The sequence below is a fragment of the Agelaius phoeniceus genome, chromosome 28, assembly GCF_051311805.1.
Source record: "Agelaius phoeniceus isolate bAgePho1 chromosome 28, bAgePho1.hap1, whole genome shotgun sequence".
Lineage (NCBI taxonomy): Eukaryota > Metazoa > Chordata > Aves > Passeriformes > Icteridae > Agelaius > Agelaius phoeniceus.
The window spans coordinates 435439-460517 of record NC_135292.1 but is presented as its reverse complement, the minus strand read 5'-3'; positions in this window follow the sequence as shown (position 1 = coordinate 460517).

Sequence of the window (25079 nt, the reverse complement as noted above, 5' to 3'; positions counted from 1 at the left end):
TTTTCCATGGGGAAAATGTAGTCATTGGCCCAGGGTCTGGGCCACAGATGAAAGGTGGCCTTTGGGGCTCTAAGGACTTGCAGGGTCTTAGTTGCTGCCAGCTTTAGGTTTGGAGAAATCCAGCAGAATTTTCAAATTTCCTGCTTGGCACCCTACTTTCTGCCAGGGCAAGTTGCAGCACAGGGATACTATTTCTATGGGAAAAAGAAGTAATTTCCCCATCATGTGGGTATCAGCAGAGAGGTGAAATTTGGGGCTCTAAGGAGCTGCAGGCTCCTCGTTGCCAGCAGGTTTAGTTTTGGAGAAAATCAGCCAAGATTGCAAATTTCAGACAGGGAATGAAGCAGATGGCCGGGGCGAGTGGCCCCAAACTGACCCCATTTTCCATGGGGAAATGAAGTCATGTCCCCAGGGTCTGGGTATAAGATGAAAGGTGGCATCTGGGGCTCTAAGGACTTGCAGGGTCCTAGTTGCTGCCAGCATTGGGTTTGGAGAAATCCAGCAAAGATTGCATCACTCTAGCTTGGCTCCCCACTTTCTGCCATGGTGAGTGGCTGCAAACACAGGCCATTTCCCATGGGAAAAAGAAGTCCTTTCCCCACGGTCTGCAAATCAAATGCAAGGTGGCCTTTGGGGCTCTAAGGACTTGCAGGGTACTTCTTACTGGCAGCTTTAGATTTGGAGCAATCCAGCAAAGATTGCAAATTTCTTGCTGGGCACCACCCTATTGGCCAGGGCGAGAGGCCAGAAATGGAGGCCATTTTCCTTGGGGAAAATGAAGTCATTGGCCCAGGGTCTGGGTATCAGATGAAAGGTGGCCTTTGGGGCTCTAAGGACTTGCAGGGTCCTAGTTGCTGGCAGCTTTATGTTTGGAAGAATCCAGCACAGTTTGCAAATTTCTCGCTAGGCACAGCCTGCCTGCCAGGCCATGTGGCGACAAATGAAGGGCATTTTCCATGGGAAAAATGTCCTTAACCCAGGGTCTCAGTAATATGTTCAAGGTGGCCTTTCAGGCTCTAAGGACTTTCAGGCTCCTGGTTGCTGCCAACTTTAGGTTTGGAAGAATCCAGCAAAGATTGTATCACTCTACCTTGGCTCCCTACTTTCTGCCATGGTGAGTGGCTGCAAACAGAGGCCATTTCCCATGGGAAAAAGAAGTCCTTTCCCCACGGTCTGCAAATCAAATGCAAGGTGGCCTTTGGGGCTCTAAGGACTTGCAGGGTACTTCTTACTGGCAGCTTTAGATTTGGAGCAATCCAGCAAAGATTGCAAATTTCTTGCTGGGCACCACCCTATTGGCCAGGGCGAGAGGCCAGAAATGGAGGCCATTTTCCATGGGGAAAATGAAGTCATTGGCCCAGGGTCTGGGTATCAGATGAAAGGCGGCATCTGGGGCTCTAAGGACTTGCAGGGTCCAAGTTGCTGCCAGCATTAGGTTTGGAGAAATCCAGCAAAGATTGCATCACTCTAGCTTGGCTCCCCACTTTCTGCCATGGTGAGTGGCTGCAAACACAGGCCATTTCCCATGGGAAAAAGAAGTCCTTTCCCCACGGTCTGCAAATCAAATGCAAGGTGGCCTTTGGGGCTCTGAGGACATGCAGGGTACTTCTTACTGGCAGCTTTAGATTTGGAGAAATCCAGCAAGGTTGCAAATTTCTTGCTGGGCACCACCCTATTGGCCAGGGCGAGAGGCCAGAAATGGAGGCCATTTTCCATGGGGAAAATGAAGTCATTGGCCCAGGGTCTGGGTATCAGATGAAAGGTGGCCTTTGGGGCTCTAAGGACTTGCAGGGTCTTAGTTGCTGCCAGCTTTAGGTTTGGAGAAATCCAGCAGAATTTTCAAATTTCCTGCTTGGCACCCTACTTTCTGCCAGGGCAAGTTGCAGCACAGGGATACTATTTCTATGGGAAAAAGAAGTAATTTCCCCATCATGTGGGTATCAGCAGAGAGGTGAAATTTGGGGCTCTAAGGAGCTGCAGGCTTCTCGTTGCCAGCAGGTTTAGTTTTGGAGAAAATCAGCCAAGTTTGCAAATTTCAGACAGGGAATGAAGCAGATGGCCGGGGCGAGTGGCCCCAAACTGACCCAATTTTCCATGGGGAAAAGAAGTCATGTCCCCAGGGTCTGGGTATAAGATGAAAGGTGGCATCTGGGGCTCTAAGGACTTGCAGGGTCCTAGTTGCTGCCAGCATTGGGTTTGGAGAAATCCAGCAAAGATTGCATCACTCAGGCTTGGCTCCCCACTTTCTGCCATAGTTAGTGGCTGCAAACACAGGCCATTTCCCATGGGAAAAAGAAGTCCTTTCCCCACGGTCTGCAAATCAAATGCAAGGTGGCCTTTGGGGCTCTAAGGACTTGCAGGGTACTTCTTACTGGCAGCTTTAGATTTGGAGAAATCCAGCAAAGATTGCAAATTTCTTGCTGGGCACCACCCTATTGGCCAGGGCGAGAGGCCAGAAATGGAGGCCATTTTCCTTGGGGAAAATGAAGTCATTGGCCCAGGCTCTGGGTATCAGATGAAAGGTGGCATCTGGGGCTCTAAGGACTTGCAGGGTCCTAGTTGCTGGCAGCTTTATGTTTGGAAGAATCCAGCACAGTTTGCAAATTTCTCGCTAGGCACAGCCTGCCTGCCAGGCCAAGTGGCCACAAATGAAGGGCATTTTCCATGGGAAAAATGTCCTTAACCCAGGGTCTCAGTAATATGTTCAAGGTGGCCTTTCAGGCTCTAAGGACTTTCAGGGTCCTGGTTGCTGCCAACTTTAGGTTTGGAAGAATCCAGCAAAGATTGTATCACTCTACCTTGGCTCCCTACTTTCTGCCATGGTGAGTGGCTGCAAACGGAGGCCATTTCCCATGGGAAAAAGAAGTCCTTTCCCCACGGTCTGCAAATCAAATGCAAGGTGGCCTTTGGGGCTCTAAGGACTTGCAGGGTACTTCTTACTGGCAGCTTTAGATTTGGAGAAATCCAGCAAAGATTGCAAATTTCTTGCTGGGCACCACCCTATTGGCCAGGGCGAGAGGCCAGAAATGGAGGCCATTTTCCTTGGGGAAAATGAAGTCATTGGCCCAGGGTCTGGGTATCAGATGAAAGGTGGCCTTTGGGGCTCTAAGGACTTGCAGGGTCCTAGTTGCTGGCAGCTTTATGTTTGGAAGAATCCAGCACAGTTTGCAAATTTCTCGCTAGGCACAGCCTGCCTGCCAGGCCATGTGGCGACAAATGAAGGGCATTTTCCATGGGAAAAATGTCCTTAACCCAGGGTCTCAGTAATATGTTCAAGGTGGCCTTTCAGGCTCTAAGGACTTTCAGGGTCCTGGTTGCTGCCAACTTTAGGTTTGGAAGAATCCAGCAATGATTGTATCACTCTAGCTTGGCTCCCTAATTTCTGCCATGGTGAGTGGCTGCAAACACAGGCCATTTCCCATGGGAAAAAGAAGTCCTTTCCCCACGGTCTGCAAATCAAATGCAAGGTGGCCTTTGGGGCTCTAAGGACTTGCAGGGTACTTCTTACTGGCAGCTTTCGATTTGGAGGAATCCAGCAAAGATTGCAAATTTCTTGCTGGGCACCACCCTATTGGCCAGGGCGAGAGGCCAGAAATGGAGGCCATTTTCCATGGGGAAAATGAAGTCATTGGCCCAGGGTCTGGGTATCAGATGAATGGCGGCATCTGGGGCTCTAAGGACTTGCAGGGTCCTAGTTGCTGGCAGCTTTATGTTTGGAAGAATCCAGCACAGTTTGCAAATTTCTCGTTAGGCACTGCCCTGCCTGCCAGGCCAAATGGCCAGAAATGAAGGGCATTTTCCATGGGAAAAATGTCCTTAACCCAGGGTCTCAGTAATATGTTCAAGGTGGCCTTTCAGGCTCTAAGGACATTCAGGGTCCTGGTTGCTGCCAACTTTAGGTTTGGAAGAATCCAGCAAAGATTGTATCCCTCTAGCTTGGCTCCCCACTTTCTGCCATAGATAGTGGCTGCAAACGGAGGCCATTTCCCATGGGAAAAAGAAGTCCTTTCCCCACGGTCTGCAAATCAAATGCAAGGTGGCCTTTGGGGCTCTAAGGACTTGCAGGGTACTTCTTACTGGCAGCTTTCGATTTGGAGAAATCCAGCAAAGATTGCAAATTTCTTGCTGGGCACCACCCTATTGGCCAGGGCGAGAGGCCAGAAATTGAGGCCATTTTCCATGGGGAAAATGTAGTCATTGGCCCAGGGTCTGGGCCACAGATGAAAGGTGGCCTTTGGGGCTCTAAGGACTTGCAGGGTCTTAGTTGCTGCCAGCTTTAGGTTTGGAGAAATCCAGCAGAATTTTCAAATTTCCTGCTTGGCACCCTACTTTCTGCCAGGGCAAGTTGCAGCACAGGGATACTATTTCTATGGGAAAAAGAAGTAATTTCCCCATCATGTGGGTATCAGCAGAGAGGTGAAATTTGGGGCTCTAAGGAGCTGCAGGCTCCTCGTTGCCAGCAGGTTTAGTTTTGGAGAAAATCAGCCAAGATTGCAAATTTCAGACAGGGAATGAAGCAGATGGCCGGGGCGAGTGGCCCCAAACTGACCCCATTTTCCATGGGGAAATGAAGTCATGTCCCCAGGGTCTGGGTATAAGATGAAAGGTGGCATCTGGGGCTCTAAGGACTTGCAGGGTCCTAGTTGCTGCCAGCATTGGGTTTGGAGAAATCCAGCAAAGATTGCATCACTCTAGCTTGGCTCCCCACTTTCTGCCATGGTGAGTGGCTGCAAACACAGGCCATTTCCCATGGGAAAAAGAAGTCCTTTCCCCACGGTCTGCAAATCAAATGCAAGGTGGCCTTTGGGGCTCTAAGGACTTGCAGGGTACTTCTTACTGGCAGCTTTAGATTTGGAGCAATCCAGCAAAGATTGCAAATTTCTTGCTGGGCACCACCCTATTGGCCAGGGCGAGAGGCCAGAAATGGAGGCCATTTTCCTTGGGGAAAATGAAGTCATTGGCCCAGGGTCTGGGTATCAGATGAAAGGTGGCCTTTGGGGCTCTAAGGACTTGCAGGGTCCTAGTTGCTGGCAGCTTTATGTTTGGAAGAATCCAGCACAGTTTGCAAATTTCTCGCTAGGCACAGCCTGCCTGCCAGGCCATGTGGCGACAAATGAAGGGCATTTTCCATGGGAAAAATGTCCTTAACCCAGGGTCTCAGTAATATGTTCAAGGTGGCCTTTCAGGCTCTAAGGACTTTCAGGCTCCTGGTTGCTGCCAACTTTAGGTTTGGAAGAATCCAGCAAAGATTGTATCACTCTACCTTGGCTCCCTACTTTCTGCCATGGTGAGTGGCTGCAAACAGAGGCCATTTCCCATGGGAAAAAGAAGTCCTTTCCCCACGGTCTGCAAATCAAATGCAAGGTGGCCTTTGGGGCTCTAAGGACTTGCAGGGTACTTCTTACTGGCAGCTTTAGATTTGGAGCAATCCAGCAAAGATTGCAAATTTCTTGCTGGGCACCACCCTATTGGCCAGGGCGAGAGGCCAGAAATGGAGGCCATTTTCCATGGGGAAAATGAAGTCATTGGCCCAGGGTCTGGGTATCAGATGAAAGGCGGCATCTGGGGCTCTAAGGACTTGCAGGGTCCAAGTTGCTGCCAGCATTAGGTTTGGAGAAATCCAGCAAAGATTGCATCACTCTAGCTTGGCTCCCCACTTTCTGCCATGGTGAGTGGCTGCAAACACAGGCCATTTCCCATGGGAAAAAGAAGTCCTTTCCCCACGGTCTGCAAATCAAATGCAAGGTGGCCTTTGGGGCTCTGAGGACATGCAGGGTACTTCTTACTGGCAGCTTTAGATTTGGAGAAATCCAGCAAGGTTGCAAATTTCTTGCTGGGCACCACCCTATTGGCCAGGGCGAGAGGCCAGAAATGGAGGCCATTTTCCATGGGGAAAATGAAGTCATTGGCCCAGGGTCTGGGTATCAGATGAAAGGTGGCCTTTGGGGCTCTAAGGACTTGCAGGGTCTTAGTTGCTGCCAGCTTTAGGTTTGGAGAAATCCAGCAGAATTTTCAAATTTCCTGCTTGGCACCCTACTTTCTGCCAGGGCAAGTTGCAGCACAGGGATACTATTTCTATGGGAAAAAGAAGTAATTTCCCCATCATGTGGGTATCAGCAGAGAGGTGAAATTTGGGGCTCTAAGGAGCTGCAGGCTTCTCGTTGCCAGCAGGTTTAGTTTTGGAGAAAATCAGCCAAGTTTGCAAATTTCAGACAGGGAATGAAGCAGATGGCCGGGGCGAGTGGCCCCAAACTGACCCCATTTTCCATGGGGAAATGAAGTCATGTCCCCAGGGTCTGGGTATAAGATGAAAGGTGGCATCTGGGGCTCTAAGGACTTGCAGGGTCCTAGTTGCTGCCAGCATTGGGTTTGGAGAAATCCAGCAAAGATTGCATCACTCTAGCTTGGCTCCCCACTTTCTGCCATAGTTAGTGGCTGCAAACACAGGCCATTTCCCATGGGAAAAAGAAGTCCTTTCCCCACGGTCTGCAAATCAAATGCAAGGTGGCCTTTGGGGCTCTAAGGACTTGCAGGGTACTTCTTACTGGCAGCTTTCGATTTGGAGGAATCCAGCAAAGATTGCAAATTTCTTGCTGGGCACCACCCTATTGGCCAGGGCGAGAGGCCAGAAATGGAGGCCATTTTCCATGGGGAAAATGAAGTCATTGGCCCAGGGTCTGGGTATCAGATGAATGGCGGCATCTGGGGCTCTAAGGACTTGCAGGGTCCTAGTTGCTGGCAGCTTTATGTTTGGAAGAATCCAGCACAGTTTGCAAATTTCTCGTTAGGCACTGCCCTGCCTGCCAGGCCAAATGGCCAGAAATGAAGGGCATTTTCCATGGGAAAAATGTCCTTAACCCAGGGTCTCAGTAATATGTTCAAGGTGGCCTTTCAGGCTCTAAGGACATTCAGGGTCCTAGTTGCTGCACACTTTAGGTTTGGAAGAATCCAGCAAAGATTGTATCCCTCTAGCTTGGCTCCCCACTTTCTGCCATAGATAGTGGCTGCAAACGGAGGCCATTTCCCATGGGAAAAAGAAGTCCTTTCCCCACGGTCTGCAAATCAAATGCAAGGTGGCCTTTGGGGCTCTAAGGACTTGCAGGGTACTTCTTACTGGCAGCTTTCGATTTGGAGAAATCCAGCAAAGATTGCAAATTTCTTGCTGGGCACCACCCTATTGGCCAGGGCGAGAGGCCAGAAATGGAGGCCATTTTCCATGGGGAAAATGAAGTCATTGGCCCAGGGTCTGGGCCACAGATGAAAGGTGGCCTTTGGGGCTCTAAGGACTTGCAGGGTCTTAGTTGCTGCCAGCTTTAGGTTTGGAGAAATCCAGCAGAATTTTCAAATTTCCTGCTTGGCACCCTACTTTCTGCCAGGGCAAGTTGCAGCACAGGGATACTATTTCTATGGGAAAAAGAAGTAATTTCCCCATCATGTGGGTATCAGCAGAGAGGTGAAATTTGGGGCTCTAAGGAGCTGCAGGCTCCTCGTTGCCAGCAGGTTTAGTTTTGGAGAAAATCAGCCAAGATTGCAAATTTCAGACAGGGAATGAAGCAGATGGCCGGGGCGAGTGGCCCCAAACTGACCCCATTTTCCATGGGGAAATGAAGTCATGTCCCCAGGGTCTGGGTATAAGATGAAAGGTGGCATCTGGGGCTCTAAGGACTTGCAGGGTCCTAGTTGCTGCCAGCATTGGGTTTGGAGAAATCCAGCAAAGATTGCATCACTCTAGCTTGGCTCCCCACTTTCTGCCATGGTGAGTGGCTGCAAACACAGGCCATTTCCCATGGGAAAAAGAAGTCCTTTCCCCACGGTCTGCAAATCAAATGCAAGGTGGCCTTTGGGGCTCTAAGGACTTGCAGGGTACTTCTTACTGGCAGCTTTAGATTTGGAGCAATCCAGCAAAGATTGCAAATTTCTTGCTGGGCACCACCCTATTGGCCAGGGCGAGAGGCCAGAAATGGAGGCCATTTTCCTTGGGGAAAATGAAGTCATTGGCCCAGGCTCTGGGTATCAGATGAAAGGTGGCCTTTGGGGCTCTAAGGACTTGCAGGGTCCTAGTTGCTGGCAGCTTTATGTTTGGAAGAATCCAGCACAGTTTGCAAATTTCTCGCTAGGCACAGCCTGCCTGCCAGGCCATGTGGCGACAAATGAAGGGCATTTTCCATGGGAAAAATGTCCTTAACCCAGGGTCTCAGTAATATGTTCAAGGTGGCCTTTCAGGCTCTAAGGACTTTCAGGCTCCTGGTTGCTGCCAACTTTAGGTTTGGAAGAATCCAGCAAAGATTGTATCACTCTACCTTGGCTCCCTACTTTCTGCCATGGTGAGTGGCTGCAAACAGAGGCCATTTCCCATGGGAAAAAGAAGTCCTTTCCCCACGGTCTGCAAATCAAATGCAAGGTGGCCTTTGGGGCTCTAAGGACTTGCAGGGTACTTCTTACTGGCAGCTTTCGATTTGGAGGAATCCAGCAAAGATTGCAAATTTCTTGCTGGGCACCACCCTATTGGCCAGGGCGAGAGGCCAGAAATGGAGGCCATTTTCCATGGGGAAAATGAAGTCATTGGCCCAGGGTCTGGGTATCAGATGAATGGCGGCATCTGGGGCTCTAAGGACTTGCAGGGTCCTAGTTGCTGGCAGCTTTATGTTTGGAAGAATCCAGCACAGTTTGCAAATTTCTCGTTAGGCACTGCCCTGCCTGCCAGGCCAAATGGCCAGAAATGAAGGGCATTTTCCATGGGAAAAATGTCCTTAACCCAGGGTCTCAGTAATATGTTCAAGGTGGCCTTTCAGGCTCTAAGGACATTCAGGGTCCTAGTTGCTGCACACTTTAGGTTTGGAAGAATCCAGCAAAGATTGTATCCCTCTAGCTTGGCTCCCCACTTTCTGCCATAGATAGTGGCTGCAAACGGAGGCCATTTCCCATGGGAAAAAGAAGTCCTTTCCCCACGGTCTGCAAATCAAATGCAAGGTGGCCTTTGGGGCTCTAAGGACTTGCAGGGTACTTCTTACTGGCAGCTTTCGATTTGGAGAAATCCAGCAAAGATTGCAAATTTCTTGCTGGGCACCACCCTATTGGCCAGGGCGAGAGGCCAGAAATTGAGGCCATTTTCCATGGGGAAAATGTAGTCATTGGCCCAGGGTCTGGGCCACAGATGAAAGGTGGCCTTTGGGGCTCTAAGGACTTGCAGGGTCTTAGTTGCTGCCAGCTTTAGGTTTGGAGAAATCCAGCAGAATTTTCAAATTTCCTGCTTGGCACCCTACTTTCTGCCAGGGCAAGTTGCAGCACAGGGATACTATTTCTATGGGAAAAAGAAGTAATTTCCCCATCATGTGGGTATCAGCAGAGAGGTGAAATTTGGGGCTCTAAGGAGCTGCAGGCTCCTCGTTGCCAGCAGGTTTAGTTTTGGAGAAAATCAGCCAAGATTGCAAATTTCAGACAGGGAATGAAGCAGATGGCCGGGGCGAGTGGCCCCAAACTGACCCCATTTTCCATGGGGAAATGAAGTCATGTCCCCAGGGTCTGGGTATAAGATGAAAGGTGGCATCTGGGGCTCTAAGGACTTTCAGGCTCCTGGTTGCTGCCAACTTTAGGTTTGGAAGAATCCAGCAAAGATTGTATCACTCTACCTTGGCTCCCTACTTTCTGCCATGGTGAGTGGCTGCAAACAGAGGCCATTTCCCATGGGAAAAAGAAGTCCTTTCCCCACGGTCTGCAAATCAAATGCAAGGTGGCCTTTGGGGCTCTAAGGACTTGCAGGGTACTTCTTACTGGCAGCTTTAGATTTGGAGCAATCCAGCAAAGATTGCAAATTTCTTGCTGGGCACCACCCTATTGGCCAGGGCGAGAGGCCAGAAATGGAGGCCATTTTCCATGGGGAAAATGAAGTCATTGGCCCAGGGTCTGGGTATCAGATGAAAGGCGGCATCTGGGGCTCTAAGGACTTGCAGGGTCCAAGTTGCTGCCAGCATTAGGTTTGGAGAAATCCAGCAAAGATTGCATCACTCTAGCTTGGCTCCCCACTTTCTGCCATGGTGAGTGGCTGCAAACACAGGCCATTTCCCATGGGAAAAAGAAGTCCTTTCCCCACGGTCTGCAAATCAAATGCAAGGTGGCCTTTGGGGCTCTGAGGACATGCAGGGTACTTCTTACTGGCAGCTTTAGATTTGGAGAAATCCAGCAAGGTTGCAAATTTCTTGCTGGGCACCACCCTATTGGCCAGGGCGAGAGGCCAGAAATGGAGGCCATTTTCCATGGGGAAAATGAAGTCATTGGCCCAGGGTCTGGGTATCAGATGAAAGGTGGCCTTTGGGGCTCTAAGGACTTGCAGGGTCTTAGTTGCTGCCAGCTTTAGGTTTGGAGAAATCCAGCAGAATTTTCAAATTTCCTGCTTGGCACCCTACTTTCTGCCAGGGCAAGTTGCAGCACAGGGATACTATTTCTATGGGAAAAAGAAGTAATTTCCCCATCATGTGGGTATCAGCAGAGAGGTGAAATTTGGGGCTCTAAGGAGCTGCAGGCTTCTCGTTGCCAGCAGGTTTAGTTTTGGAGAAAATCAGCCAAGTTTGCAAATTTCAGACAGGGAATGAAGCAGATGGCCGGGGCGAGTGGCCCCAAACTGACCCCATTTTCCATGGGGAAATGAAGTCATGTCCCCAGGGTCTGGGTATAAGATGAAAGGTGGCATCTGGGGCTCTAAGGACTTGCAGGGTCCTAGTTGCTGCCAGCATTGGGTTTGGAGAAATCCAGCAAAGATTGCATCACTCTAGCTTGGCTCCCCACTTTCTGCCATGGTGAGTGGCTGCAAACACAGGCCATTTCCCATGGGAAAAAGAAGTCCTTTCCCCACGGTCTGCAAATCAAATGCAAGGTGGCCTTTGGGGCTCTAAGGACTTGCAGGGTACTTCTTACTGGCAGCTTTAGATTTGGAGCAATCCAGCAAAGATTGCAAATTTCTTGCTGGGCACCACCCTATTGGCCAGGGCGAGAGGCCAGAAATGGAGGCCATTTTCCTTGGGGAAAATGAAGTCATTGGCCCAGGGTCTGGGTATCAGATGAAAGGTGGCCTTTGGGGCTCTAAGGACTTGCAGGGTCCTAGTTGCTGGCAGCTTTATGTTTGGAAGAATCCAGCACAGTTTGCAAATTTCTCGCTAGGCACAGCCTGCCTGCCAGGCCATGTGGCGACAAATGAAGGGCATTTTCCATGGGAAAAATGTCCTTAACCCAGGGTCTCAGTAATATGTTCAAGGTGGCCTTTCAGGCTCTAAGGACTTTCAGGCTCCTGGTTGCTGCCAACTTTAGGTTTGGAAGAATCCAGCAAAGATTGTATCACTCTACCTTGGCTCCCTACTTTCTGCCATGGTGAGTGGCTGCAAACAGAGGCCATTTCCCATGGGAAAAAGAAGTCCTTTCCCCACGGTCTGCAAATCAAATGCAAGGTGGCCTTTGGGGCTCTAAGGACTTGCAGGGTACTTCTTACTGGCAGCTTTAGATTTGGAGCAATCCAGCAAAGATTGCAAATTTCTTGCTGGGCACCACCCTATTGGCCAGGGCGAGAGGCCAGAAATGGAGGCCATTTTCCATGGGGAAAATGAAGTCATTGGCCCAGGGTCTGGGTATCAGATGAAAGGCGGCATCTGGGGCTCTAAGGACTTGCAGGGTCCAAGTTGCTGCCAGCATTAGGTTTGGAGAAATCCAGCAAAGATTGCATCACTCTAGCTTGGCTCCCCACTTTCTGCCATGGTGAGTGGCTGCAAACACAGGCCATTTCCCATGGGAAAAAGAAGTCCTTTCCCCACGGTCTGCAAATCAAATGCAAGGTGGCCTTTGGGGCTCTGAGGACATGCAGGGTACTTCTTACTGGCAGCTTTAGATTTGGAGAAATCCAGCAAGGTTGCAAATTTCTTGCTGGGCACCACCCTATTGGCCAGGGCGAGAGGCCAGAAATGGAGGCCATTTTCCATGGGGAAAATGAAGTCATTGGCCCAGGGTCTGGGTATCAGATGAAAGGTGGCCTTTGGGGCTCTAAGGACTTGCAGGGTCTTAGTTGCTGCCAGCTTTAGGTTTGGAGAAATCCAGCAGAATTTTCAAATTTCCTGCTTGGCACCCTACTTTCTGCCAGGGCAAGTTGCAGCACAGGGATACTATTTCTATGGGAAAAAGAAGTAATTTCCCCATCATGTGGGTATCAGCAGAGAGGTGAAATTTGGGGCTCTAAGGAGCTGCAGGCTTCTCGTTGCCAGCAGGTTTAGTTTTGGAGAAAATCAGCCAAGTTTGCAAATTTCAGACAGGGAATGAAGCAGATGGCCGGGGCGAGTGGCCCCAAACTGACCCCATTTTCCATGGGGAAATGAAGTCATGTCCCCAGGGTCTGGGTATAAGATGAAAGGTGGCATCTGGGGCTCTAAGGACTTGCAGGGTCCTAGTTGCTGCCAGCATTGGGTTTGGAGAAATCCAGCAAAGATTGCATCACTCTAGCTTGGCTCCCCACTTTCTGCCATGGTGAGTGGCTGCAAACACAGGCCATTTCCCATGGGAAAAAGAAGTCCTTTCCCCACGGTCTGCAAATCAAATGCAAGGTGGCCTTTGGGGCTCTAAGGACTTGCAGGGTACTTCTTACTGGCAGCTTTAGATTTGGAGCAATCCAGCAAAGATTGCAAATTTCTTGCTGGGCACCACCCTATTGGCCAGGGCGAGAGGCCAGAAATGGAGGCCATTTTCCTTGGGGAAAATGAAGTCATTGGCCCAGGGTCTGGGTATCAGATGAAAGGTGGCCTTTGGGGCTCTAAGGACTTGCAGGGTCCTAGTTGCTGGCAGCTTTATGTTTGGAAGAATCCAGCACAGTTTGCAAATTTCTCGCTAGGCACAGCCTGTCTGCCAGGCCATGTGGCGACAAATGAAGGGCATTTTCCATGGGAAAAATGTCCTTAACCCAGGGTCTCAGTAATATGTTCAAGGTGGCCTTTCAGGCTCTAAGGACTTTCAGGCTCCTGGTTGCTGCCAACTTTAGGTTTGGAAGAATCCAGCAAAGATTGTATCACTCTACCTTGGCTCCCTACTTTCTGCCATGGTGAGTGGCTGCAAACAGAGGCCATTTCCCATGGGAAAAAGAAGTCCTTTCCCCACGGTCTGCAAATCAAATGCAAGGTGGCCTTTGGGGCTCTAAGGACTTGCAGGGTACTTCTTACTGGCAGCTTTAGATTTGGAGCAATCCAGCAAAGATTGCAAATTTCTTGCTGGGCACCACCCTATTGGCCAGGGCGAGAGGCCAGAAATGGAGGCCATTTTCCATGGGGAAAATGAAGTCATTGGCCCAGGGTCTGGGTATCAGATGAAAGGCGGCATCTGGGGCTCTAAGGACTTGCAGGGTCCAAGTTGCTGCCAGCATTAGGTTTGGAGAAATCCAGCAAAGATTGCATCACTCTAGCTTGGCTCCCCACTTTCTGCCATGGTGAGTGGCTGCAAACACAGGCCATTTCCCATGGGAAAAAGAAGTCCTTTCCCCACGGTCTGCAAATCAAATGCAAGGTGGCCTTTGGGGCTCTGAGGACATGCAGGGTACTTCTTACTGGCAGCTTTAGATTTGGAGAAATCCAGCAAGGTTGCAAATTTCTTGCTGGGCACCACCCTATTGGCCAGGGCGAGAGGCCAGAAATGGAGGCCATTTTCCATGGGGAAAATGAAGTCATTGGCCCAGGGTCTGGGTATCAGATGAAAGGTGGCCTTTGGGGCTCTAAGGACTTGCAGGGTCTTAGTTGCTGCCAGCTTTAGGTTTGGAGAAATCCAGCAGAATTTTCAAATTTCCTGCTTGGCACCCTACTTTCTGCCAGGGCAAGTTGCAGCACAGGGATACTATTTCTATGGGAAAAAGAAGTAATTTCCCCATCATGTGGGTATCAGCAGAGAGGTGAAATTTGGGGCTCTAAGGAGCTGCAGGCTTCTCGTTGCCAGCAGGTTTAGTTTTGGAGAAAATCAGCCAAGTTTGCAAATTTCAGACAGGGAATGAAGCAGATGGCCGGGGCGAGTGGCCCCAAACTGACCCCATTTTCCATGGGGAAATGAAGTCATGTCCCCAGGGTCTGGGTATAAGATGAAAGGTGGCATCTGGGGCTCTAAGGACTTGCAGGGTCCTAGTTGCTGCCAGCATTGGGTTTGGAGAAATCCAGCAAAGATTGCATCACTCTAGCTTGGCTCCCCACTTTCTGCCATAGTTAGTGGCTGCAAACACAGGCCATTTCCCATGGGAAAAAGAAGTCCTTTCCCCACGGTCTGCAAATCAAATGCAAGGTGGCCTTTGGGGCTCTAAGGACTTGCAGGGTACTTCTTACTGGCAGCTTTTGATTTGGAGGAATCCAGCAAAGATTGCAAATTTCTTGCTGGGCACCACCCTATTGGCCAGGGCGAGAGGCCAGAAATGGAGGCCATTTTCCATGGGGAAAATGAAGTCATTGGCCCAGGGTCTGGGTATCAGATGAATGGCGGCATCTGGGGCTCTAAGGACTTGCAGGGTCCTAGTTGCTGGCAGCTTTATGTTTGGAAGAATCCAGCACAGTTTGCAAATTTCTCGTTAGGCACTGCCCTGCCTGCCAGGCCAAATGGCCAGAAATGAAGGGCATTTTCCATGGGAAAAATGTCCTTAACCCAGGGTCTCAGTAATATGTTCAAGGTGGCCTTTCAGGCTCTAAGGACATTCAGGGTCCTAGTTGCTGCACACTTTAGGTTTGGAAGAATCCAGCAAAGATTGTATCCCTCTAGCTTGGCTCCCCACTTTCTGCCATAGATAGTGGCTGCAAACGGAGGCCATTTCCCATGGGAAAAAGAAGTCCTTTCCCCACGGTCTGCAAATCAAATGCAAGGTGGCCTTTGGGGCTCTAAGGACTTGCAGGGTACTTCTTACTGGCAGCTTTCGATTTGGAGAAATCCAGCAAAGATTGCAAATTTCTTGCTGGGCACCACCCTATTGGCCAGGGCGAGAGGCCAGAAATTGAGGCCATTTTCCATGGGGAAAATGTAGTCATTGGCCCAGGGTCTGGGCCACAGATGAAAGGTGGCCTTTGGGGCTCTAAGGACTTGCAGGGTCTTAGTTGCTGCCAGCTTTAGGTTTGGAGAAATCCAGCAGAATTTTCAAATTTCCTGCTTGGCACCCTACTTTCTGCCAGGGCAAGTTGCAGCACAGGGATACTATTTCTATGGGAAAAAGAAGTAATTTCCCCATCATGTGGGTATCAGCAGAGAGGTGAAATTTGGGGCTCTAAGGAGCTGCAGGCTCCTCGTTGCCAGCAGGTTTAGTTTTGGAGAAAATCAGCCAAGATTGCAAATTTCAGACAGGGAATGAAGCAGATGGCCGGGGCGAGTGGCCCCAAACTGACCCCATTTTCCATGGGGAAATGAAGTCATGTCCCCAGGGTCTGGGTATAAGATGAAAGGTGGCATCTGGGGCTCTAAGGACTTGCAGGGTCCTAGTTGCTGCCAGCATTGGGTTTGGAGAAATCCAGCAAAGATTGCATCACTCTAGCTTGGCTCCCCACTTTCTGCCATGGTGAGTGGCTGCAAACACAGGCCATTTCCCATGGGAAAAAGAAGTCCTTTCCCCACGGTCTGCAAATCAAATGCAAGGTGGCCTTTGGGGCTCTAAGGACTTGCAGGGTACTTCTTACTGGCAGCTTTAGATTTGGAGCAATCCAGCAAAGATTGCAAATTTCTTGCTGGGCACCACCCTATTGGCCAGGGCGAGAGGCCAGAAATGGAGGCCATTTTCCTTGGGGAAAATGAAGTCATTGGCCCAGGGTCTGGGTATCAGATGAAAGGTGGCCTTTGGGGCTCTAAGGACTTGCAGGGTCCTAGTTGCTGGCAGCTTTATGTTTGGAAGAATCCAGCACAGTTTGCAAATTTCTCGCTAGGCACAGCCTGCCTGCCAGGCCATGTGGCGACAAATGAAGGGCATTTTCCATGGGAAAAATGTCCTTAACCCAGGGTCTCAGTAATATGTTCAAGGTGGCCTTTCAGGCTCTAAGGACTTTCAGGCTCCTGGTTGCTGCCAACTTTAGGTTTGGAAGAATCCAGCAAAGATTGTATCACTCTACCTTGGCTCCCTACTTTCTGCCATGGTGAGTGGCTGCAAACAGAGGCCATTTCCCATGGGAAAAAGAAGTCCTTTCCCCACGGTCTGCAAATCAAATGCAAGGTGGCCTTTGGGGCTCTAAGGACTTGCAGGGTACTTCTTACTGGCAGCTTTAGATTTGGAGCAATCCAGCAAAGATTGCAAATTTCTTGCTGGGCACCACCCTATTGGCCAGGGCGAGAGGCCAGAAATGGAGGCCATTTTCCATGGGGAAAATGAAGTCATTGGCCCAGGGTCTGGGCCACAGATGAAAGGCGGCATCTGGGGCTCTAAGGACTTGCAGGGTCCAAGTTGCTGCCAGCATTAGGTTTGGAGAAATCCAGCAAAGATTGCATCACTCTAGCTTGGCTCCCCACTTTCTGCCATGGTGAGTGGCTGCAAACACAGGCCATTTCCCATGGGAAAAAGAAGTCCTTTCCCCACGGTCTGCAAATCAAATGCAAGGTGGCCTTTGGGGCTCTGAGGACATGCAGGGTACTTCTTACTGGCAGCTTTAGATTTGGAGAAATCCAGCAAGGTTGCAAATTTCTTGCTGGGCACCACCCTATTGGCCAGGGCGAGAGGCCAGAAATGGAGGCCATTTTCCATGGGGAAAATGAAGTCATTGGCCCAGGGTCTGGGTATCAGATGAAAGGTGGCCTTTGGGGCTCTAAGGACTTGCAGGGTCTTAGTTGCTGCCAGCTTTAGGTTTGGAGAAATCCAGCAGAATTTTCAAATTTCCTGCTTGGCACCCTACTTTCTGCCAGGGCAAGTTGCAGCACAGGGATACTATTTCTATGGGAAAAAGAAGTAATTTCCCCATCATGTGGGTATCAGCAGAGAGGTGAAATTTGGGGCTCTAAGGAGCTGCAGGCTTCTCGTTGCCAGCAGGTTTAGTTTTGGAGAAAATCAGCCAAGTTTGCAAATTTCAGACAGGGAATGAAGCAGATGGCCGGGGCGAGTGGCCCCAAACTGACCCCATTTTCCATGGGGAAATGAAGTCATGTCCCCAGGGTCTGGGTATAAGATGAAAGGTGGCATCTGGGGCTCTAAGGACTTGCAGGGTCCTAGTTGCTGCCAGCATTGGGTTTGGAGAAATCCAGCAAAGATTGCATCACTCTAGCTTGGCTCCCCACTTTCTGCCATAGTTAGTGGCTGCAAACACAGGCCATTTCCCATGGGAAAAAGAAGTCCTTTCCCCACGGTCTGCAAATCAAATGCAAGGTGGCCTTTGGGGCTCTAAGGACTTGCAGGGTACTTCTTACTGGCAGCTTTCGATTTGGAGGAATCCAGCAAAGATTGCAAATTTCTTGCTGGGCACCACCCTATTGGCCAGGGCGAGAGGCCAGAAATGGAGGCCATTTTCCATGGGGAAAATGAAGTCATTGGCCCAGGGTCTGGGTATCAGATGAATGGCGGCATCTGGGGCTCTAAGGACTTGCAGGGTCCTAGTTGCTGGCAGCTTTATGTTTGGAAGAATCCAGCACAGTTTGCAAATTTCTCGTTAGGCACTGCCCTGCCTGCCAGGCCAAATGGCCAGAAATGAAGGGCATTTTCCATGGGAAAAATGTCCTTAACCCAGGGTCTCAGTAATATGTTCAAGGTGGCCTTTCAGGCTCTAAGGACATTCAGGGTCCTAGTTGCTGCACACTTTAGGTTTGGAAGAATCCAGCAAAGATTGTATCCCTCTAGCTTGGCTCCCCACTTTCTGCCATAGATAGTGGCTGCAAACGGAGGCCATTTCCCATGGGAAAAAGAAGTCCTTTCCCCACGGTCTGCAAATCAAATGCAAGGTGGCCTTTGGGGCTCTAAGGACTTGCAGGGTACTTCTTACTGGCAGCTTTCGATTTGGAGAAATCCAGCAAAGATTGCAAATTTCTTGCTGGGCACCACCCTATTGGCCAGGGCGAGAGGCCAGAAATGGAGGCCATTTTCCATGGGGAAAATGAAGTCATTGGCCCAGGGTCTGGGCCACAGATGAAAGGTGGCCTTTGGGGCTCTAAGGACTTGCAGGGTCTTAGTTGCTGCCAGCTTTAGGTTTGGAGAAATCCAGCAGAATTTTCAAATTTCCTGCTTGGCACCCTACTTTCTGCCAGGGCAAGTTGCAGCACAGGGATACTATTTCTATGGGAAAAAGAAGTAATTTCCCCATCATGTGGGTATCAGCAGAGAGGTGAAATTTGGGGCTCTAAGGAGCTGCAGGCTCCTCGTTGCCAGCAGGTTTAGTTTTGGAGAAAATCAGCCAAGATTGCAAATTTCAGACAGGGAATGAAGCAGATGGCCGGGGCGAGTGGCCCCAAACTGACCCCATTTTCCATGGGGAAATGAAGTCATGTCCCCAGGGTCTGGGTATAAGATGAAAGGTGGCATCTGGGGCTCTAAGGACTTGCAGGGTCCTAGTTGCTGCCAGCATTGGGTTTGGAGAAATCCAGCAAAGATTGCATCACTCTAGCTTGGCTCCCCACTTTCTGCCATGGTGAGTGGCTGCAAACACAGGCCATTTCCCATGGGAAAAAGAAGTCCTTTCCCCACGGTCTGCAAATCAAATGCAAGGTGGCCTTTGGGGCTCTAAGGACTTGCAGGGTACTTCTTACTGGCAGCTTTAGATTTGGAGCAATCCAGCAAAGATTGCAAATTTCTTGCTGGGCACCACCCTATTGGCCAGGGCGAGAGGCCAGAAATGGAGGCCATTTTCCTTGGGGAAAATGAAGTCATTGGCCCAGGGTCTGGGTATCAGATGAAAGGTGGCCTTTGGGGCTCTAAGGACTTGCAGGGTCCTAGTTGCTGGCAGCTTTATGTTTGGAAGAATCCAGCACAGTTTGCAAATTTCTCGCTAGGCACAGCCTGCCTGCCAGGCCATGTGGCGACAAATGAAGGGCATTTTCCATGGGAAAAATGTCCTTAACCCAGGGTCTCAGTAATATGTTCAAGGTGGCCTTTCAGGCTCTAAGGACTTTCAGGCTCCTGGTTGCTGCCAACTTTAGGTTTGGAAGAATCCAGCAAAGATTGTATCACTCTACCTTGGCTCCCTACTTTCTGCCATGGTGAGTGGCTGCAAACAGAGGCCATTTCCCATGGGAAAAAGAAGTCCTTTCCCCACGGTCTGCAAATCAAATGCAAGGTGGCCTTTGGGGCTCTAAGGACTTGCAGGGTACTTCTTACTGGCAGCTTTAGATTTGGAGCAATCCAGCAAAGATTGCAAATTTCTTGCTGGGCACCACCCTATTGGCCAGGGCGAGAGGCCAGAAATGGAGGCCATTTTCCATGGGGAAAATGAAGTCATTGGCCCAGGGTCTGGGTATCAGATGAAAGGCGGCATCTGGGGCTCTAAGGACTTGCAGGGTCCAAGTTGCTGCCAGCATTAGGTTTGGAGAAATCCAGCAAAGATTGCATCACTCTAGCTTGGCTCCCCACTTTCTGCCATGGTGAGTGGCTGCAAACACAGGCCATTTCCCATGGGAAAAAGAAGTCCTTTCCCCACGGTCTGCAAATCAAATGCAAGGTGGCCTTTGGGGCTCTGAGGACATGCAGGGTACTTCTTACTGGCAGCTTTAGATTTGGAGAAATCCAGCAAGGTTGCAAATTTCTTGCTGGGCACCACCCTATTGGCCAGGGCGAGAGGCCAGAAATGGAGGCCATTTTCCATGGGGAAAATGAAGTCATTGGCCCAGGGTCTGGGTATCAGATGAAAGGTGGCCTTTGGGGCTCTAAGGACTTGCAGGGTCTTAGTTGCTGCCAGCTTTAGGTTTGGAGAAATCCAGCAGAATTTTCAAATTTCCTGCTTGGCACCCTACTTTCTGCCAGGGCAAGTTGCAGCACAGGGATACTATTTCTATGGGAAAAAGAAGTAATTTCCCCATCATGTGGGTATCAGCAGAGAGGTGAAATTTGGGGCTCTAAGGAGCTGCAGGCTTCTCGTTGCCAGCAGGTTTAGTTTTGGAGAAAATCAGCCAAGTTTGCAAATTTCAGACAGGGAATGAAGCAGATGGCCGGGGCGAGTGGCCCCAAACTGACCCCATTTTCCATGGGGAAATGAAGTCATGTCCCCAGGGTCTGGGTATAAGATGAAAGGTGGCATCTGGGGCTCTAAGGACTTGCAGGGTCCTAGTTGCTGCCAGCATTGGGTTTGGAGAAATCCAGCAAAGATTGCATCACTCTAGCTTGGCTCCCCACTTTCTGCCATAGTTAGTGGCTGCAAACACAGGCCATTTCCCATGGGAAAAAGAAGTCCTTTCCCCACGGTCTGCAAATCAAATGCAAGGTGGCCTTTGGGGCTCTAAGGACTTGCAGGGTACTTCTTACTGGCAGCTTTCGATTTGGAGGAATCCAGCAAAGATTGCAAATTTCTTGCTGGGCACCACCCTATTGGCCAGGGCGAGAGGCCAGAAATGGAGGCCATTTTCCATGGGGAAAATGAAGTCATTGGCCCAGGGTCTGGGTATCAGATGAATGGCGGCATCTGGGGCTCTAAGGACTTGCAGGGTCCTAGTTGCTGGCAGCTTTATGTTTGGAAGAATCCAGCACAGTTTGCAAATTTCTCGTTAGGCACTGCCCTGCCTGCCAGGCCAAATGGCCAGAAATGAAGGGCATTTTCCATGGGAAAAATGTCCTTAACCCAGGGTCTCAGTAATATGTTCAAGGTGGCCTTTCAGGCTCTAAGGACATTCAGGGTCCTAGTTGCTGCACACTTTAGGTTTGGAAGAATCCAGCAAAGATTGTATCCCTCTAGCTTGGCTCCCCACTTTCTGCCATAGATAGTGGCTGCAAACGGAGGCCATTTCCCATGGGAAAAAGAAGTCCTTTCCCCACGGTCTGCAAATCAAATGCAAGGTGGCCTTTGGGGCTCTAAGGACTTGCAGGGTCTTAGTTGCTGCCAGCTTTAGGTTTGGAGAAATCCAGCAGAATTTTCAAATTTCCTGCTTGGCACCCTACTTTCTGCCAGGGCAAGTTGCAGCACAGGGATACTATTTCTATGGGAAAAAGAAGTAATTTCCCCATCATGTGGGTATCAGCAGAGAGGTGAAATTTGGGGCTCTAAGGAGCTGCAGGCTCCTCGTTGCCAGCAGGTTTAGTTTTGGAGAAAATCAGCCAAGATTGCAAATTTCAGACAGGGAATGAAGCAGATGGCCGGGGCGAGTGGCCCCAAACTGACCCCATTTTCCATGGGGAAATGAAGTCATGTCCCCAGGGTCTGGGTATAAGATGAAAGGTGGCATCTGGGGCTCTAAGGACTTGCAGGGTCCTAGTTGCTGCCAGCATTGGGTTTGGAGAAATCCAGCAAAGATTGCATCACTCTAGCTTGGCTCCCCACTTTCTGCCATGGTGAGTGGCTGCAAACACAGGCCATTTCCCATGGGAAAAAGAAGTCCTTTCCCCACGGTCTGCAAATCAAATGCAAGGTGGCCTTTGGGGCTCTAAGGACTTGCAGGGTACTTCTTACTGGCAGCTTTAGATTTGGAGCAATCCAGCAAAGATTGCAAATTTCTTGCTGGGCACCACCCTATTGGCCAGGGCGAGAGGCCAGAAATGGAGGCCATTTTCCTTGGGGAAAATGAAGTCATTGGCCCAGGGTCTGGGTATCAGATGAAAGGTGGCCTTTGGGGCTCTAAGGACTTGCAGGGTCCTAGTTGCTGGCAGCTTTATGTTTGGAAGAATCCAGCACAGTTTGCAAATTTCTCGCTAGGCACAGCCTGCCTGCCAGGCCATGTGGCGACAAATGAAGGGCATTTTCCATGGGAAAAATGTCCTTAACCCAGGGTCTCAGTAATATGTTCAAGGTGGCCTTTCAGGCTCTAAGGACTTTCAGGCTCCTGGTTGCTGCCAACTTTAGGTTTGGAAGAATCCAGCAAAGATTGTATCACTCTACCTTGGCTCCCTACTTTCTGCCATGGTGAGTGGCTGCAAACAGAGGCCATTTCCCATGGGAAAAAGAAGTCCTTTCCCCACGGTCTGCAAATCAAATGCAAGGTGGCCTTTGGGGCTCTAAGGACTTGCAGGGTACTTCTTACTGGCAGCTTTAGATTTGGAGCAATCCAGCAAAGATTGCAAATTTCTTGCTGGGCACCACCCTATTGGCCAGGGCGAGAGGCCAGAAATGGAGGCCATTTTCCATGGGGAAAATGAAGTCATTGGCCCAGGGTCTGGGTATCAGATGAAAGGCGGCATCTGGGGCTCTAAGGACTTGCAGGGTCCAAGTTGCTGCCAGCATTAGGTTTGGAGAAATCCAGCAAAGATTGCATCACTCTAGCTTGGCTCCCCACTTTCTGCCATGGTGAGTGGCTGCAAACACAGGCCATTTCCCATGGGAAAAAGAAGTCCTTTCCCCACGGTCTGCAAATCAAATGCAAGGTGGCCTTTGGGGCTCTGAGGACATGCAGGGTACTTCTTACTGGCAGCTTTAGATTTGGAGAAATCCAGCAAGGTTGCAAATTTCTTGCTGGGCACCACCCTATTGGCCAGGGCGAGAGGCCAGAAATGGAGGCCATTTTCCATGGGGAAAATGAAGTCATTGGCCCAGGGTCTGGGTATCAGATGAAAGGTGGCCTTTGGGGCTCTAAGGACTTGCAGGGTCTTAGTTGCTGCCAGCTTTAGGTTTGGAGAAATCCAGCAGAATTTTCAAATTTCCTGCTTGGCACCCTACTTTCTGCCAGGGCAAGTTGCAGCACAGGGATACTATTTCTATGGGAAAAAGAAGTAATTTCCCCATCATGTGGGTATCAGCAGAGAGGTGAAATTTGGGGCTCTAAGGAGCTGCAGGCTTCTCGTTGCCAGCAGGTTTAGTTTTGGAGAAAATCAGCCAAGTTTGCAAATTTCAGACAGGGAATGAAGCAGATGGCCGGGGCGAGTGGCCCCAAACTGACCCCATTTTCCATGGGGAAATGAAGTCATGTCCCCAGGGTCTGGGTATAAGATGAAAGGTGGCATCTGGGGCTCTAAGGACTTGCAGGGTCCTAGTTGCTGCCAGCATTGGGTTTGGAGAAATCCAGCAAAGATTGCATCACTCTAGCTTGGCTCCCCACTTTCTGCCATAGTTAGTGGCTGCAAACACAGGCCATTTCCCATGGGAAAAAGAAGTCCTTTCCCCACGGTCTGCAAATCAAATGCAAGGTGGCCTTTGGGGCTCTAAGGACTTGCAGGGTACTTCTTACTGGCAGCTTTAGATTTGGAGGAATCCAGCAAAGATTGCAAATTTCTTGCTGGGCACCACCCTATTGGCCAGGGCGAGAGGCCAGAAATGGAGGCCATTTTCCATGGGGAAAACGAAGTCATTGGCCCAGGCTCTGGGTGTCAGATGACAGGTGGCGTCTGGGGTCTAAGGACTTGCAGGGTCCTAGTTGCTGGCAGCTTTCGTTCTGGAAGGATCCAGCAGAGTTTGTAGATTCCTGGCTTGGCACTGCCCTGCCTGCCAGGCCAAGTGGCCACAAATGAAGGCCATTTTCCATGGGAAATATGTCCTTTCCCCAGGGTCTCAGTAATATGTTCAAGGTGGCGTTTGAGGCTCTAAGTACTTCCAGGGCCCTAGTTGCTGGCAGCTTTTCTTTTGGAAAAATCCAGCAACGATTGCATCATTCTAGCAAGGCTCCCACTTTCTGCCAGGGTGAGTGGCTGCCAAGGGAGGCCATTTGCCATGGGAAAAAGAAGTCCTTTCCCCAGGGTCTGGGTGTCAGATGAAAGGTGGCCTTTGGGGTTCTGAGGACTTGTAGGGTAGTACTTACTGGCTAGAGTAGAGGAAATGGATTCTATTTGAATATCTGTCTAGAGGCTTTGCCCCACAGGTCCTGGTTGTCCTTGATGGGCTGCAGCTGTGAGCATTGAAGAGAACTGGGATAAAAGGGGGCGGCTTAGCCATTCAGGGAGAGCCTTGAAGGAGCCCTGAACTGGGAAAGAACAGCATGCAGAAGAAAGCGTCTGTGCTGTGAAGATCTGCAGCCATAAGAACACACCGAGGAGGTATGGACTTTAGTAAGCTGAGAACAGCATGATGGGACTCTAGAGAAATAGAACAACAACAAGTGGCAGCTTTAGATTTGGAGCAATCCAGCAAAGCTTGCAAATTTCTTGCTGGGCACCACCCTCTTGGTCAGGGTGAGAGGCCAGAAATGGAGGCCATTTTCCATGGGGAAAACGAAGTCATTGGCCCAGGCTCTGGGTGTCAGATGAAAGGTGGCGTCTGGGGCTCTAAGGACTTGCAGGGTCCTAGTTGCTGGCAGCTTTCGTTCTGGAAGGATCCAGCAGAGTTTGTAGATTCCTGACTTGGCACTGCCCTGCCTGCCAGGCCAAGTGGCCACAAATGAAGGCCATTTTCCATGGGAAAAAGATGTCCTTTCCCCAGGGTCTCAGTAATATGTTCAAGGTGGCGTTTGAGGCTCTAAGTACTTCCAGGGCCCTAGTTGCTGCCAGCTTTTCTTTTGGAAAAATCCAGCAACGATTGCATCATTCTAGCAAGGCTCCCACTTTCTGCCAGGGTGAGTGGCTGCCAAGGGAGGCCATTTGCCATGGGAAAAAGAAGTCCTTTCCCCAGGGTCTGGGTGTCAGATGAAAGGTGGCCTTTGGGGTTCTGAGGACTTGTAGGGTAGTACTTACTGGCTAGAGTAGAGGAAATGGATTCTATTTGAATATCTGTCTAGAGGCTTTGCCCCACAGGTCCTGGTTGTCCTTGATGGGCTGCAGCTGTGAGCATTGAAGAGAACTGGGATAAAAGGGGGCGGCTTAGCCATTCAGGGAGAGCCTTGAAGGAGCCCTGAACTGGGAAAGAACAGCATGCAGAAGAAAGCGTCTGTGCTGTGAAGATCTGCAGCCATAAGAACACACTGAGGAGGTATGGACTTTAGCAATCTGAGAACAGCATGATGGGACTCTAGAGAAATAGAACAACAACAAGTGGCAGCTTTCGATTTGGAGCAATCCAGCAAAGCTTGCAAATTTCTTGCTGGGCACCACCCTCTTGGTCAGGGTGAGAGGCCAGAAATGGAGGCCATTT